The sequence below is a fragment of the Bremia lactucae genome, linkage group LG8, assembly GCF_004359215.1.
Source record: "Bremia lactucae strain SF5 linkage group LG8, whole genome shotgun sequence".
NCBI lineage: Eukaryota > Oomycota > Peronosporomycetes > Peronosporales > Peronosporaceae > Bremia > Bremia lactucae.
This window is the reverse complement of record NC_090617.1, coordinates 868,745-881,828: the sequence shown is the minus strand read 5'-3', so window position 1 is coordinate 881,828 and position 13,084 is coordinate 868,745.

Below are 13,084 nucleotides of genomic sequence, written 5' to 3'. Positions count from 1 at the left end.
ACTGACCTCGGATCTTGTTAATGTCCGAGCGAAGGGTCGTCAGGGTTATGAACGCCTGATGGCTCGCTTGGACCTCTTGGAGAGGATAATGCTGAGGGATCCGCATGGTGGGAGGAGCCGGTCCGATAGCTATTCGCCTTCACCGATGCCGTGGAATTGGCCATTCCTTTACTGATTTGACCTTGTCTGGGCTGCTCGTACACCATGTGTACCTACGATGCAACCCAGCACAGGTATCTCAGGGACCCCTATGACGCACTTTTGCAAGTAGACGTACAATTGGGCGTCCTTTAAAGTCTGCAACACAGCGTCTAAATGACGCTTGTGCGACTCTATTGCGCTCAGCCCGTCCTCGGCCCTACTATGAAAGAATACATCGTCAAAGTAATGAGGCGCGTAGGCACAATGCTGACGCATCACGTGAGCCACCACTCGGTTGAATGTCGCTGGTGCCTTTTTCAAACCTTGGGGCATCACAAGCCACTCCCAAAGCATACCGCTTGGGGTGCTTACTGTGCTTACTGCTGTTTTGGCTATATTGGACTCTCTCATGAGTACCCGATAGTAGCCATCCTTCAAATCGAACGCGGAAAACATAGTTGACTTTCCCATGGAGTTCAAAAACATCTTTCCGTGGGATTGGCGTTTGCGCCGGTATGGTCGCCGTGTTCAGCTTATTATAAGCATGAACCACGCGCCATCCACCTGTGGCTTTACGCACACAAAAGGTCGGGCTGCAGTGAGGCGATTTGCTCTCACGCGCATGTTTCGCCTTGGTTCGCTTGTCGAAGAACACATCGATATAACCGACTTTTTCTTTCCGCAACGGCCATTGCATGGTCACACAATATTTGGTGCCAGGTTCAAGGTCTATTCCGTGCCCGAAGCCCCTATCTGCTGGTAGGCGGCCGGCACTTCTTCTGGGAACACATCGCGATGTTTCCATAGATACTCAAAGAACGGACTGTCTCTCAAGGCATTCGAGCCTTGAGCAGCGAACCGCTTCTTTCTGTCCGTTTCCAGGACTCTCTCGTCCATTGTGGACGACGAGCAACAGTCCACCAAATTCTCTCCAGGAACTGGTCCGACTATTTCGTGGATCTTTCCTTCCTTTCATTCGGCAAGGAACAGATCCCACGCTATCTCCTCGGCAGATTTAAAGACTTGCCGGAGCACCTCAACTGAGAATGCCTCCGCAATTTCGTCTTTGACGGCCTCGAACACCTCGTTCGAAGGCCCGTCCTCTTTATTAGAGACTGATCCAAAGGTCACTCGTTTAGACGTGCCTTTGATCGTCCTAATCTGTCGGGTACTCGTTCTTCGAGTCGCCACGACTTTTTTCTGGGAAGCGGGTGTCGTTGCACTCCTGGCAAACGCACCCCTTCCAACCGCTCCAGGCTCTAGGCACTGTGCAAAACAATTAGACGCATGACTACTTGTCATCGTCCTTCTCACTACCTCAGTCTCCACGAGCTGGGTAGGAATTGGAGACGTTTGACATCCCGTCAACGCACCCTCGACTGTGTTCGACACTAAATCAGTTGCATACGCTTGTCGCAGGAGCACATCCTCTCCGGTGTCCTGCGTATAGTTCGCAACTGTGCGTGTACACCAGTATATCCATGATTAATGTTTTGCTAACCATGGCATGCCTAGGCTGAGGTCATACGGACACTCCATACCTAGCACTTCGAGCTTCTCTTGACAAGAGAAGTCACTAAAGCTGAAGGCGGGCTCTACCTGAAGGCGAGTTTTACCTGAACTCCCTCAGACTTAACGAGCGCGCCGTTCGCTAAACGAACGGTCGCCTCTTCTCGCTTGCCATCCTGGCAAAGCGACTCAAACATCGCCGGTCTCTTTCTTAGAGCCGCGAGTTTCACAAAATTTTGTGATGCTCCCGAATCCACTAGGAGGGTCATCACCTGGTCATAGCCTCTTACTTGAGCGCTATAGAACAGCAGGGGTGAGGTCCGAAATTTCGAGACCTCAGGGACTGCTACCCATTCGTTCCACAACTCTGAAATTAGGGATAGCTCAGAGTCCGCGTCAGTAGGGCACCCCGCCCTACAACGCTCCTGCATTTCCCGACCCCTCTGTGGGCGATGCAGAACTCATGCGTCTAGCACGCTGGTTCTTGCCATCGCCCTTTGGGAAGGTAGTCCTCTCGCTGGGCGTATTCGCCCCTGCAGGGACCCTGGCATAGCAGCGAGCCATAATATGGCCGCACTTGCCACATTTGCAACAGACAACGTCTGCATTGCCCAACTCCGTGGAAGTTGCATCTGACCTCTTATTCGACGGCTTATGCCAAGCTGTCGCCGAGGCACTGCTGTAGGATTGCTCCTCAACTAAGGCAATTTGGATTGCTTCTTACATCGCCGACAGTACCTTTCTGAAAAGGGCCTGTCGCGATGAGCTATGCCGTAGTTCGTTCTTAACCGTGGCCACCTTAACGTGCTCCGGAATCGGACCTACGGTAGTGGACGCCGACAGCGAGCGCATCTTTTGCACATACTCTTGCTGAGATCGCTTCGCCTGTCGCGCTCCAAAGAAGTGCGCCTGAAGCAACACTTCGTTGTTCGGCGGCTGTTACGTGGCGCGAATCTTTTCCTTAAAGATCGCCCATGTAGGGAACGCCTTTCTGTCCGCCATAAGCGCCGAGTAAGCCCACTCTGAGGTCTAATCGTGCAGATGCGATATGGCTTACGACACCATCCGGCTGTCGTCCTCGATGAGCTGCGCGACACCACGTCGCTTCTCGGCTGAGAGCCAGTGGTCAATCGTGTGCGCTGCAGTTCCATCGAAGGTCGCTGGATCAGTAGGGTGTTGCGCCCCTACTGGCCCCGACCGTTTGTTGGCAAATCGCCTCGCTGTAGCGATTTCGTAACAACGTCGGACCCGCGACCGTTGCCCTTTTTGGCATTCGGTCCATAGTTACGTTCAGTGCCTCTCGGTGCTGGGCGTGGGGCACAACACTCATGAGCGTAGTGACCGAACTTTTGACAGCGGTTCCATCTCTGTAATCGCATATTGTTGAAAAGTGAGGTCCCTTGCTTTCGACATAAGAGAGGTCCATATGTTCTGGACCTCCTAGCTCGTGTCGTCTCGGAGGACGATACGATGACGAACTAGCCTGAGCCTGTTTCAAGCTAAAGCCCTCCTGTTACGCAACGGATAAGCGTATCCAGTTCCAAGCAGAACAGGTGTGTACCATCCGTAAGACCTTGCATGAACATCTTAATCAACGTGTCTTCATAAAATTTGTTTGTGACCGCATCAAGACGTGTTCGCCTACAGTTTTGACCAGTCCAAAATTGCGTTTCCTTTTCTCAACACTACGGCTTAGGCCACTCGGAATTGCACATCTAAGTTGCACAAGTGATTCATCGTCTTCGAGTCATTGGTGCAAGATGTGCAGTCATTCCTCGAGATGGTGCACTTGACAACGGGGCTGCCATGGTGGACCGTCCTGCTGGTGCGACTGAATAGGCAATGTAAAAGTATGGAGGCTTGATGATGTTTAATGGCATATAACTATAAGAGGTGACAGATCGAGCTGTTATCTTTCCCTTGTACGTACTTCGAATACACGTCATGCAAAGGTATAATCACCAAGCAAGCATTGTACAGAATAATCTTATTCTATGTTGAATTAATCTATGGATTAATGCAATAAACATCGATTTCATATAGGTGTATTCAGCGTACAAGTTCGCGCGTACCTTTACCGTACAAAGCACCTACTTTTTACTAGCTTGCTGAAGGTTGCTGTCATTGCTTAGAATTACATGCCATTTTTTTTTTTTTATTAAGTGCACATTCTCACGATCTTGCTTGGACTTCAAAGCATTAAAACGGTGATGAAAAAATACAATACGCGTCCCATTCAGTCAGTAATGGGTTCTATTGCGTACATTCCCGTCCTTGTCGTGATTGCATATAGCGCTCGGGACATGGTTCGCTCGGGCATCATTGCAAGATTTTACTCGGGTGCTTCTTGTTTGTTTTGGAAGATCTTGACGGAGACATATAGCGCACGTACTGCCTATTCTTGCCGCGACTTCCACGTACTGCGATTCGGAGTTGATTCTGGAAAAAAAAATCCGTAAGAAGGACAATAGGTTATGATCTATGCGGTCCCGATCATAGCAAATTTGCCACTGTGTTCTTCTGCTGGCTTGGCGCATCGTGGTCGTCGATAATGCAAACTGTTACTATGAATAAAAACAACGTTTGTCGGCGTATTCGACTAGAACCCCGAATTATTTTAACTCAGTCACACGTTGCAGCAGCGGCTGAAAAGCTTAGAACGACTCCTGATGACACTGGAGATGCAAAAGGGACCGATAAAATGGCTCCATATCGCCGCAGCGTCGAAGATAAATAACATTGAGATTCGTGAAAGCAAATCGGTCCAAATACTTATTATTGTAGAGTTAGAAAACAGTTTTGTATGTTGGCTGTCACGTATGTAATATTCGCCGACATTAACATACATAGCAATATACACAGTCATAATTCCTTTATTTACTCTGACTCATGCGGAAGACCGCAATATCCAAACTCTTGAAAAAAGCGAATCCAATGCTTCCGGTCGTACCCATGTATCACGACGACGCTGAAAAGCGCATTTAGGTGGGTCCTCACCAGTACCGGTGTTTTGTTAAAATTGGCACCGTGCAATTTTAAGCAATTGCAAAATGTCAATTTTAATAAAAACCGGTACTGGTGAGGACCCGCCTAAATGCGCTTTTCTTTCTTTAAATTACCCGGCAAGTCGGGATACCGTTCCTTTAACCGAACACACTGGGTTTCTTTCCGTTTGCTTCGCATGAGCTCGGCTTGATGACGATTTTGACGTTCTTGGTCAGTTTCTTTGCCTTCAATAACCGCTGCTATTACCGAAGCCGTGATTGCAGCACTTGATTCCGCGTACCCGATAAAGACGTATTCACTTTCCCATTGCTCTTACTAAACGTCTTTGACGTAATTTATCTTTCACGTCCGTGTCACCTTCGATATCATACCGCGCTTTTCTCCATGCTTTAGGAACTTCCGTAAAACACCGACGACCGTGTCGGCGAGAATCACGGCGTAGCTATCGAGTTTCTTCTTCTTTGTGCTAAATCTCAGGAATCGAAATCTTATTTAATTCGAACACGACACAAATGCCACGACTTCCTGAATTAGTCGTCGTGTCCTTAGTCATGAGCAAATTGCACGGTTCTTATAATTCCAGACCAATGCCAAGCCCAAGATTCTTGGTCATTTTACGAAATGACGTCGCAATTGAGACCGTGCGCGATATGATCGAAGCGTTAACGCTGTACTCGTCCCATTGTTTCCTGTCGAACACGTCGGCGGACAGTCCGTCTCAGCTAGCACAATGCGCTCGGAAACACAAATGACGCACGACTTCCCTTTCTGGTGGGCGGCCACGAAAAAAATTGTACTATTAGTATATACAGGCTTTACTTAGCTATGGGATACGGAAATATATTGAAATTTTTATGGTTTCTGATTGGGTATGGGTCTGAAGAAGGTGTACATACAGCAGTGGCCTAATAAAAATAATATCGAATACTAAAGACTCGTATCATAATCACTTCTTTTGAATCCAAAAGCTTTACCTCAGTATTATCACACAAGGTGATATTGCAGCAGTCACATGAAAGTTCTATTAATTGGTAGATAGAGGCATTTTGTCAACCGCACCAATTGCTGCTTTACACGCCACTGGGAAGTCAGCAATGAATCATTAACATCCTTGTGAGATATTATTACCTATAAGAGGAATGAAATACTAGAGATAATAAATTAAAGAGTACAAAACCAAACTTGATTAATATTGACGCAATAAGACAATAGTTGTGTTAATTGGTTGATATGGCTTGAAACAACCCCGCCAATGGTTTCAAGACACAATTACGCGGTGCGCAAGGAGACGCTTTACGCAGTTAAATATTAATATGTTAAAGCCAGTTGAAACAAAACCGCTACGAAATTACTTAATGTATACATACAATTTTACTCTCTCTATACTGAATATTTAGTGCCTCTGGTACCTGAAACCTCTCAGCTACTTGTAACCTTATCTGCACGTCAGTAATCGAGGCACCTCATCTTGACTATTATCAATTACGGTTGACTAGGACTGTTCTTAGTACTAGCGAAAGGGGCCTCATTACACCTGGTAGCGCTTCGTACCGTTTAACGGCCTACGCACGTTCTATTTAATATATACATGTTAAATAGATAGGGTGGAAGATTTTAAGATTCTTCAGAAGACCATCGCGCAACGCGTAAAAGATTTATTCATTTGAATAACCTTGCATGGGGAGCGGTCGAACGTATGAGTTCGGCGTAGGCGGGCAAGCCGTTAGTGCCTTCGTAACACAGATGAACAACTCGCGGCTATATCCGAGTTCATACAACATGAGCTTAAAAATACCCAAGAGAAAGCAACCTTGTTTCAGCAAGCAAGGCTCTTAACACGCAGAGGAGTCGAAAGAACATGGTGCTCATCAGTTGGAACTGTTGAGTCAACAGCATATACAAGTTGCTTGCGGGCCGATGCTTTGCGTTGTCCCGAAAGCTAAAAGATAGAAATTTCTAAGTTCATGGCAGTCGAAGGCGACTCCGTTTTAAAATAATCGTCGAATTAGACGAATCCAATGAAACTCGCTGCATCAATGATGATGAGACGAAAGTGACATTTGGCATATCTAGCTTAACCGAACGTGCCAAATCTTGGGCCCTCAAGCCTACGACCGATTGGTTTTCTAGGTCGTATGCGGTCTTTAAGACCCGGCTCAGGCAAGCATTGGAGCCGCAACGTGCCGAATTCTAGGCTCGAGTCGAGCTACTGGATTTGAAGCAGGGCAAGCGTGATCTTCACGCTTATGCTTAACACACACGATACCTTGTAAGTTGTATTGTGAGTCATTAAATAGATGAACACAATCAATTGAGTTCATAAAGATCTTGCTGGCGGACAAGACTCACCTGTTCATCTCAAATTATAGTCGCTTGATCAATAGCAGAATAGAAGGGCTTCAGCCTTAAACAGGCCTTCGTCCATTCCGGTGCTAGTGGTCCGCAAAGACGACAAGAAAATGGATGTTCAGATCCTTTTAAATATCGTATATGTAGAGCTAAGAATCTCGCTTATCAAATTACAAGCGATTGCAAAAATGCAATTGCTGTCAAAAGATGGGCCACTACACATATGGCCCCAAGCCCAGTGCCTAGAAACACTGAGCGAAACGATCGTCCTCCCGCTAAGAACAGCGGTGACGCGGATCCGACGCCGTTACAAAATCGCAACGGCGAGGCGGATCGTCAAAATACGGACGGCTGAGTAGTTGTGAAGCATCCTACTTATCAGGCAACGTCAAAATAATTTGCGGATCTTCTGACAAAAGTTGCTCCTAATACACAAAATTGCGTCTAACTGCTCCGGCGATGAGGTTCACCTTATCACCTCGAAAATGTAGTGGCAAAATAATTGCCACTAACCTCCTCTTCTTCCAGCCGACGCCTCGGTAGCTCAGGTTAGGCTATCTAACAGAAGTATTTGGATGTCGATTATAGGGCCTCGAACAAATTCATGCGACGCCAATCGCTAGAAGATCGCGGGCGCAATTCCATTAAGCGCGATTTCCATCTAACGAGATTGACAGTGCGCTTAGCAACAGGCGCATCTGAATAGTAAAATAACATGTAGTCGGTATGTAATACACGTTACATTGGAAATAGTACGATGATGATCACACCGTACTGGAATTAAGTGACACATTTGATGTCACCTTGCACAGCCATGACTCAAAAAATTATGAGCCATGCATGAAGTGGCAGCATCAAGCCGTAACGATGCCTGACTCTCGTTAAATAAACGGTCATGTGATGAATGTCCAAAAGCGTGTGGATGTCGTACCAGTGAGTGCGATGGCCTCAGTTTTGGTTCGGTCGTTCGTATGACTGCACAAGAGCTCAGTGTGACAACCCATCACGCTGTGGAGTTAGATTCCGATGGCTTCGCACAAAAACAGGCAGCGTCGAAGTTCACCACTTAAATAAGCTAAGTTGTGCGAAAACGGATTATTGCTTAGAAAGTAACATCCAAGATAATCTTAAAGCCTGACTGTATGAGATAGTGGGAATGTCCTTGATCGACTGGAGAGTCGATCGTGGAGGATATTGCTGTGGTCGCGCAACCACAGCTAGAGGCAATTAAGGATAATACTCCCCGAATAAAACTTGAATTAAAAAGGTATCAAGAACATGTGGAAATAAGCCTCCGTGAATATGCAAGAATAAAATTTCAAAAACCTGTGGTCAAAGATCCTCAGGTGCCTCTAGATATAAGTTTCAAACAGTAAACGGACCTATTGAATGTCTTAGAAGAAACGGATCAAGTGTAGGCGCTTATACACTTGACCTAATAGCGCCTTCGAGATTAGCTTAGGTGATTACAGAAACGATTCTTGCGTGATCTGTGTAGTCGCAAAGTTAAGCAAATTTGCGTGCTTGTCACAGATGACAAGTATATGGCCGATATTCGGACTGCAATAGTAGCCCCTGAGAACGGAATTCATCAGTTCATCGTTGGATTAAAGTCTCCGTGATAAGAGGACTCGGATTGAACGCTTTACGTCCCATCTCTGGTAGTCTACGAAGACGATTCCTGTTTATATGGATTTGATCGAATTCGAGGATGTATTTCCTGGATCCATACCGTAAAAGCTGCCTAATGATAAAGGCACTCGACCTGATACAAGGTTTGAAATACTAAGTCATGAAGCGTGGCCACTACCTTGTGGTAAATTATTAGCGATCAACAAGTTATTTGCCGATCGCTTAGCAGTGAGCCAAGTGACTTCCCCACATAGCTCTCCGACCTTCCTTGTATGCAAAGCAACAGGAGAGTAACGAATTGTGCATGTGTTTATTATATTTACGCTGCAACGGTACCGCTCAAACTCCTATACCACGAAAAGACGTTGTCATTGATGGTATGTAAAAGAATACCACCTTTTTATCATGGATCTGATGCATAAATTCTATCAGATTCTTATGCGTGAAAAAGATATTCCGTTCACAGCAGTAAGCCGCCCTATCGAAATGCTATAAGATTGTCAAGTTAGGCCACAAGGGCTTAGTAATGCCCCTGCAACATTTGACAGATGTGTCACTAATCTGTTGAGATCGGTGTGGGATATCACGCCGGGCTATTATGATGACGTCCATGTTCAGAGCAGAGCCATGAAGTCGGACGCTGAAAAACACTGTACCCACGTCCGAAAAGATTCTTACACTTATGCGTAAGCATAAGTTACGCAAATTTCAAAAGGTATATATTCGCAGAAAGCGAATTACCATACATCGTGGGTAAACGGTGAACGCATTGATCCGGAAAAGATCAAAATGATCACCGACTGACATGTGCCAGTCCATCTAAAGAGACTTCGAAAGTTCCTCGGCTTAGTGGCGTACTTGCAAAAGTACTCCCGCAATTATGCCGAAGAGACAATTCATATTTCTTCTTTTTCGTAAGAAATGTAAAATTATCATGAAACGCTATTTGTAAGCGTTCATTTCATTAAGGGTATCAAGCAAAGCTTAATGCAATCGCAAATTTTGGCGATTCGGATTAAGACAGATGGTCTATGACGCCAGTGATTTGCAATCGGCTGTGCGTAAGTGCAATATGACACATACGGCACAGAGCGCGTCATCTAATATTAATCGCGTCTGCTTCAACAAGCTGAACGCGATAACCCAGTGCATAACGAGGAATTCCTTGCCAAGAAGATATGCATTGGATATATTTAGGGTATATCTACTTGGGAGATAGACCGTTCATTGTTTATACGGACCATGCGTCTTTACACTAGGCCGTAAACAGTCCACACCTCTCGCAAAAAATAACGAGAAGCTTTCTCTGTCTTCGCGGAGTACAACTTCTCCGTGAAATATAATGGCGAAACTTAGTCTTACAGAATAATTTCTAGACTAGCTTTAGAATAGCTTAAGTTTGTGTGGTAGCAACTTAATTATCTCCCCACCCATGATAATTTGCGTCTACGCATCATATGAGTGCCACCATGCACAAGTAAGTATTCATCGTGGAAGAGAGAAGACTTACCTCACAAAAGTCGCAACTCATGCAGGCTACGCCAGTATGAGTTCGTCCGCAAGTCCTTACGTGCTTGCAAAGTTTGTCAACGGGTGTAGCCCAGTGCTTCACCGCGTGCTTCGTTACAACTTCTGCCTGTTTTTGGCAATCTCTGTTCCAATAACTTGGAACACAGTTAAAAATGTCAACATCTGACCATCCTGAAATAGATGGTCAGACGTAGCGGGCAAACCGTATCTTTGAAGAGATAGTTCGAGTAAGCGTCCATTCGTTTACAAATTGTAGCGGATTTTTGCCGGTGTCAGAATTCGCCATTAACAACTCAGTACATGCCTCAACAAAGCATACAACGTTTTTCGTGAATAGCTTACGCCATTTACGTATACTTACCTTGTTTAAGAGTAGTTCTTATTCAACGTGAGGGGGCTCGCTCGAGCAAAGAACAATCTAGCTTTTGCTCACCACGCATTGACCCTACGGTCATTGCGAAAGATACCAATAATAAATCAATCAATATTGGAGTGGACAAAACTCAGTAATAGCGATAATGCTATAACTGACTTTGACAACGATGCTGAGGGACTCAGCTTCGAGAGCAATAATATTAGTGGAAACAATAATGCTTTCACTAACAAGGGGAACTATATGTCCGCAGTGCAAACCGGTCGCACCGAAGACATAAATAAAACTGAGTTAGCAGGAGAATTCCTACTGGCTAGAGAAGCATTTTGTACATGATTTCATTGCACGATAGTGCTATTTCGTATGATGTGTACGCATCCAACAACGGCAGATGACCCTAAGTCAAAATCTGAAGATTTCGAGGCAAAGTCTGGATCTCACGAACGAGATAATTTACTTCATCTTTCAAGGATGAAATTTCTTGACATGCTGTTACCAGCTCGTTGTGAACGGAAGTGATTTGTCCATTTGTTTGCCAGTTGATCAACCGCAACTTGCGCACGTTTTTCCAATTATTCTCGAAAACAATTGTCGACTGTCATCGATAATAAGCGACGACGGAATGTTCGTCGGAGGACGTGGTCCAAGTTACGGTGATGATTCGAGTTCGGCGAATAAGGCGAACCCGATTTTTTCTCCTCCTCCACATCTTTTGGCGAATTCAAGTGGTGAGAAGCGTTTTCTAGCCGAACGCTTAATGAATGACCGTAAAGTAAAGAGAGTTTAACGAATTATCTCATTCTTTGGCGGGGGGATCCATCCTCGCATGACAGTTGGGAACCTTAGTTCACATGGACGACGATAAAACTGATGATGTTAGAATGCATCACCAGGACGCAAGGACAATTCAGTGAGCACGCTACTGGTGGTGCTAGCATGCAGCACCAGGAACGGAGTGATCTTAACGATCATATCGAGTATAATGTTAGCGTGAACGATGAGGGGCCGTAATGTTTTGCTATTCGCTGGCGAAAGAACCCCTGGTTGCCTTTTACCGGCAACATAACGCGTTGGTCTGGTATGACCAACGACCGATACGAAATTCTGTTGTTCAACTCATCCAGACTTCACAAGCCTAGTGAGGAAATAGTAACATCATCCGGTAAAAGCTTTCTCTTTTCACGACGATCAAAGATAGATCTTCAGTATAAAGCTTAATCTAAATCTTTTCCGACAGAAAAGCATCGACTCTGTGCGAGCATAGAGGCGAAAGGCAACAATGCTCACATGAGTGCTTTCACCTCTTCGCCGATGCCATATTCCGGCATCGATGGCACACTTGCAGGCGTGCAAAGGATGTCACTCCTTTTTCTCAAGCTTGGGAAGCATTCGTGCAGAATTTGTGAAGCCTAGGCCGCAAGGTTTGGCTTGACAAACTGGATAATTTCCGTGACCTGTTCAAACCACGGATCGTAGTCGTTGCACGCTGCAAGCTGCGCCGTTTGTCTAGATAGGCAGGTTTACCTTGCCTCTCGTAGGGGAATCCTTGTCCCTGTAACTTTAAGGGTGCTGTCCATGCGCATACTCCCTTAAGGATGCTCATTGGAGGATGCGCATATCTTCCGAGATGCGCGAGAATTTGAGAGCCTGCAAACCTTCTACGAGCGCCGGATGGACGCTAATATGAAGGGGATGGGTCTCGTCGTCCTGTCGAATAAGACCCGGAACGTCCAGCATCTGTGGAGCTATCACAATATGACTCCACACCAAAAAATATAACGAGTTATTTTTTTTGGATATGACCTCTTTGATGGTCATGTCAGAACTTGTAAGTTTTACGGACGCGACTCCGGGCAAAACTGGAGGCCTTCACAGTGGGGACCGAGTCGGACGGTGACGTCGACTCGCACTAGTCGCCTAAAATTGGAGTAGCAGAATAGCCACCCCGACTATAAATGCAGTAGGGTATCCTGACCCATTTGCATCACTAGCAGCTACACTGATCCGTGTAGCTGTCCGCTTTGCGGCTTCTCCGGCTTCTTGCACGGGTTTCGATACCTTGCGCAATTAAATGTTGGAATGAAAATAAAACGAATAATTGCTAATTTACAGAGAGTATTTTCTGTCACTCTACATTATTCACTACAGGGACTATTAGTTTAGGGAAATTGGTGTATCGGGGTGTCTTGTCATATAAATAATTTGTTTTTATATATCAATGATGAATATTATGTGCTTCACGAGGAGATTAATGAAAGAAGAAAATAGTTATTATCTTTTATTAATTTGACTTAATAGTTTCAAAAATATTGCTAAATTTGGCAATGCTGACGCAATAAGACAATAGTTCTGTTGATTGGTTGATATTAGTGTAAATCAACCCCGCCAATCGTTACTAGACACGATTGGGCGGTGCTCAAGGAGGCGATAAACATAGTTTGATAATAACTTATCAAAGTCAGTAGATTGAAGATGGTTCCGTAGGACTCAACACATTGAAAAAGTTTTAATTATTCCCTATACTTAAGTCTTTCGTATTGATTT